A 6,040-nucleotide genomic window follows, 5' to 3' on the forward strand; every position below is an offset into this window, starting at 1 on the left:
TTTAAGGGTAAGGTAGAGTAGCGTCAGAGGTTTACATATAGCATCGTTATATGTCGTACCATAATACATGTTTAACTTGTGTTCAAGATTTTCCGATAAGTTTATGACGTGTATATAAATGACTATGAATCATGTTTATTCTGGTCACTCAGTTTTCCTTTGATGTATAACACTATTGTAACTTGTACCTATTGTTTTCAGGCACACACATCTATCGTACGGAGAGGCAAACGCATAATGTATGAGGATGTCTATTAAGAAATAATAATAAAAAAAATCAGGGATATTTGTCAAGCCAATTATTACGAGTATTAGTACGAAATAGACTAAATGATACTATTGGTGGCATTGTGTGCCTGTATGGTTATAGAGGGAAATTGATGCAAGGCCTGTAAAAGTTATCTCCCCTGATGGCATTGATGCAAACTCATTTTGATGTAAACTTTATTTCGTTTCTTTTGATAGAGTATATGACAACATTTTTGTAACAACAACAAACAGAAACAGGATATGAAAACAAGCTTGAAAGCTTGGTTAAATGTAACGCGCATGTGTAGAGAAACAACAAGTTACAATGCGCATGTCAAGTGGACTTTGCAATCGGAAATCGTTTGAGCATGCATCACCATTTTAGAAGCACGGTAGTGATTGGTTGTTGTTTATACACACATGTAATCACATAAGACGGAACAGCCTGACTACAGTAAAAAGTTGACGCCCGAAGTAAGCCGTATACTAGATATTATGTAGTATTTGGACACTATACGTTATGTAGAATTTGGACAATTGACGTTTTGTAGAATTTGTAGGTTTTAAAATACAAGTTCTTCCTTTCAATCATATAAACTTTAAAATGTATTGTCAGGGTAAGCGTAAGAACTTAATGTGACAAACTGCATAAGCCATGGTCATAAGCTAATTTAAAATTCACTGATTTATTTTTTAAAAAATCCATGTACACATTGATAGAGGTCTACATTGATAGGGGTCTACATTGATAGAGGTCTACATTGATAGGGGTCTACATTGATAGGGGTCTACATTGACATTTACATGTCAGTCTGCATGCCGACTTTGAAAACTTTAGTGAACATGATTTGGACTAGATCGAGCCTTGTGATTTTTTTCATTCATTTTAGTTAGCCATATTACAAAACAGTTATTGCCTTTTGTGATCGGTGTACACGAGACTGCGGCCTCGATGTACAAACTCTTGACAAGGTTCATATAGTCTCGTGTACACCTCCACAAAAAGCAATAATTGTATAATGGAGTATAAGTGTAGTTATTAGTTCTACATTAGTAACAATATATCTGATGAAGACGAGAACAATCACCATGGCAACTATACAATGGGGCGGTAATGCCAACTGACCTATAATGAGAATTAGTGTATACTGTACCATATGTACAGATAAAACGGATGCTATTTTGGATAATACCTACTCATTATCTAATCATTCGCCCGGTACAGACACTTCATGTCTATAATCATTATCTATGTAAACACTGACCGATCTTGTCTAATAACGAATACCATCTAGGTATCTACAGCTGTATCTGTGCTAGTGTTAGCTATACAAACAAATCTTTATATGAGGGTGTGGGTATAGATATATAGGATTATCCCAAAAAATCAAAATGGTTGATTAAGTTATAATTACGTGAAATGTTCCGTCGTCAGACACTGAGTAATATTTAGCGTACATAAAAACAAACGTACCTGTGTATCGGCACTGCTTCCTTCTGCAATGTAAGTACCGATGGTGATCGTACAACAAAGTACTGATGCTGATCGGACGATGTAGGTGCTGATGTTGATCGTCCGACTAAGTACTGATTTGATCGTCCGACTAAGTATTAATGTTGATCGTCCGACTAAGTACTGATGCTGATCGGACGATGTAGGTGCTGATGTTGATCGTCCGACTAAGTACTGATTTGATCGTCCGACTAAGTATTAATGTTGATCGTCCGACTAAGTACTGATGGTGATCGTACGATGTAGGTGCTGATGGTGATCGTCCGACTAAGTACTGATGTTGATCGTCCGACTAAGTACTGATGTTGATCGTACGACTAAGTACTGATGTTGATCGTACGACTAAGTACTGATGTTGATCGTCCGACTAAGTACTGATGTTGATCGGATGACTAAGTACCGATGTTGATCGTACAACAAAGTACTGATGTTGATCGTCCGACTAAGTACTGATGTTGATCGTCCGACTAAGTATTAATGTTGATCGTACGACTAAGTACTGATGTTGATCGTACGACTAAGTACTGATGTTGATCGGATGACTAAGTACTGATGTTGATCGTCCGACTAAGTACTAATGCTGATCAGACGATGTAGGTACTGATGTTGATCGTCCGACTAAGTATTGGCGTTGATCGTCCGACTAAGTATTGGTGTTGATCGTGCGACTAAGTACTGATGTTGATCGTACGACTAAGTACTGATGTTGATCGTACGATGTAGGTGCTGATGGTGATCGTCCGACTAAGTACTGATGTTGATAGGATGACTAAGTATTAATGTTGATCGTACAACAAAGTACTGATGCTGATCGTACGATGTAGGTGCTGATGGTGATCGTCCGACTAAGTATTAGCGTTGATCGTCCGACTAAGTATTGGTGTTGATCGTCCGACTAAGTACTGATGTTGATCGTACGATTAAGTACTGATGTTGATCGTACGATGTAGGTGCTGATGGTGATCGTCCGACTAAGTACTGATGTTGATCGGATGACTAAGTATTAATGTTGATCGTACAACAAAGTACTGATGCTGATCGTACGATGTAGGTGCTGATGGTGATCGTCCGACTAAGTACTGATGTTGATCGTCCGACTAAGTACTGATGTTGATCGTACGATGTAGGTGCTGATGGTGATCGTCCGACTAAGTACTGATGGTGATCGTCCGACTAAGTACTGATGTTGATCGTCCGACTAAGTACTGATGTTGATCGTCCGACTAAGTACTGATGTTGATCGTCCGACTAAGTACTGATGTTGATCGTACGACTAAGTACTGATGTTGATCTTACGATGTACGCACTGATGTTGATCTTACAAATAAGTACTGATGTTGATCGCACAACTAAGCACTGGTGTTGATCGTCCGACTTAGTACTGCTGTTGATCGTATGACGTAGGTCCTAGTGTTTATCAATAAGCATTTAGAATAGACATTAATTAATTCGTGTCTTGCTTATTTAGATTTCCGGCTTATTAGAAAACAGATGTATCCTCACCAAATATTCAAGTCGAATGTGTCAACACTGAGAATTGAATGAAATCATAGTAAATATTATCACGAACTAATGTGGCAACATCGAATACCAAAGTCGAATATTATTACGCATCATATCATGGTTGTACGTATCCATATTGCCTTGTATCTACAATGTGATGTGTTAATAATTCTACGTTAAACAGCGCCGGAATACTACCACATTTAAAAACACCAGTGAGTATGCATATATTTTCCATCTCCGATGTTAAGATTGGTCTTTCTCTGAAGGTCATATTGATATAAAAAATGTCTTGTAGAATGTTTCCTTGTGAAATACAGGTTCCAAACACTAAATATATATATTACACTCGACTATTTTCACACTAATCCCCGTGATCGAATAAATCCACACTGGAATAGAAAAAGTCGAATGTATCCACAATAGATATTACGGTCAATACGACCATACTAAATGGTACGCTCGAATGTTTTTCACAATTAGGCCATATGAGTACGGGTAGACCGACTGGACCTGTAGCGATTCAATGTGACGTGTTATCAGGATCTGTGATATCAACATATATCAGGGCTCAGTGACAGCAAATACTGCTAACTTTATTGAAGTTATAAAAAGGATAGAAGAAAGGAAAAAGTAAGTAATGTAAAAAAATAAATGAATAAATAAAGAATAACGCTTTATTATATGTCTCGCCTGTCCTGCTTTGTTAGTATAGAAAGTTTTTAATAAAACTTTGAAATTAACTCAAAATTCTTTTATCTGTTGAAAAGAACAACGAAAGAAACCCCCATTTAATAAAATGATAGTTTGTAAGCACCATGTAAAAACATCACCCTTTCTGAAGAATGAGAAGCAAAATAGGTCCGGTATATTACAGAATCCATTCCAATTTGACTACAAGCTAACCCGTTATGAAATGGTGAAGCCATACACATGTTACATAATTAACTAAAGTCTGAGATTTTACCAAAAAGATTGCATTAACAAACTTTATATGGTGTGTTGAGGTGTCTATTCTATAATGCTAACTATATGCCAAGTGTGGTCAAAGTTTGACTTGATAATTTTTGAGCAACGGACCAAAACGGGAAACTTGATAAAGATATGGTTGCTATGGAAACGAAACCCATTCAGTTGATTTTGCAGTCCCCTAATACCTCTAAATACCAAATTTCATCAAAATAGGACAATATGCAAATTTGGACCAATCAGAAACCAGGAAATGGCAGCCATTTTATTAAAAGTAAAAGTGAGGTTACAAGAGTGACCGGTGTCCCATGATGTACCTACACTCCAAATTTCATCAAAATCGGACAATATCTAAATTTCGACCAATCAGAAGCCCGCATTTCGTTTCCATGGCAACACAGGTTTTCCAAAGTGGTACCATTGTGTTCGCCTTCCCTCAAAACCCCTATATACCAATTTTCTCTAAAATCGGACAATATCTAAATTTCAGCCAATCAGAAGATTCGCTGGCGGCCATTTTGTTTATTCGATTTAAAAAAAAAGGGGGTTCTTGCACCCCGCCTAACCCACCCCTATACTCGTACAAATAGTTTTCGAGAAAAAGTCCGCACAACATTTCACGGCGAAAGAAGAAGAAGAAGAAGAAGAAGAAGAAGAACCAATAAGTCCCCGACTTCGTTTGGGGGGCTTAATGACAGTAAGATGTTGGGATAAGGGAAGAGCTGAATATTTCTTAAGCCATCAGTAAAGCGTTGTTATAAAGAATCCATCATAAACGAGGGAGGTCCACATTTGTATCATTAATCGGTATATTGAATGATTGAATGCTGAAGCAAGACAACGTGAATGTAGTATGTCGTCTTTTGAATAATTGAGTAATATTAAGGGAGGATTGCCTTGCTTACCAAGTAAGACTAGTTTCTTTTGCAGACGAAGATCAAGTTGTCGGATGCCTTAAATGGTAGCATTTTCGAATCTCCGCTAAGGTAAAGGGCCAGAGCTGACAACAATATCTGCCAAGGCTTCGTGGAGTGTGGCTTGGCTATCGAAGATGTAACTGCATGTATAAGGACGAATTTTTCATGAGCGTTAGAAAAAATACGCGAGAAGTCTGTATATTTAAAAGTTATGATATACATTTAATATACCAGGGAATAAATTGCGATAACAAGAACTATTTGACAGGAATTGTACTGACCGAAAATAATTCAGCATCCCGACAGGTAATGTCCTCATACAAGAGGGTTCTCATTCAACACAATTCATTCATTCATTCATTCAAATCGCAAAATACATCTGGAATACCATGTTTGTTTCTTTTCATGTTATGTAGGATTCATATTTATTTATTACGTATATTCGAGAGGATATCCCCTTAACTTCCTCGTTACTGTATACTGTTACAAGAGAAGGGAAGTAATCGCGTTCATCTGTTCTTTATTTTTCGTTAATATTTTGTACACCTCCATATTACCAATTACTTCATTTTGTATCGATAGTAGATAGTCATATTCGACGTATTTCACGGAACATAATCTGGAAAATAGATTTTCCCTATACAACTAATTTACAACGTTAACTTCACTTCTCTAAATAATGTCAGTTGTAGTCTACGGTAAATATGGTCAGGTTGTGGTCTACGGTAAATATGGTCAGGTTGTGGTCTACGGTAAATATGGTCAGGTTGTGGTCTACGGTAAATATGGTCAGGTTGTGGTCTACGGTAAATATTGTCAGGTTTGGTTGTAGTCTACGGTAAATATGGTCAGGTTGTGGTCTACGGTAAATATGGTCAGGTTTGGTTGT

Source organism: Pecten maximus, chromosome 3 (assembly GCF_902652985.1).
Source record: "Pecten maximus chromosome 3, xPecMax1.1, whole genome shotgun sequence".
NCBI lineage: Eukaryota > Metazoa > Mollusca > Bivalvia > Pectinida > Pectinidae > Pecten > Pecten maximus.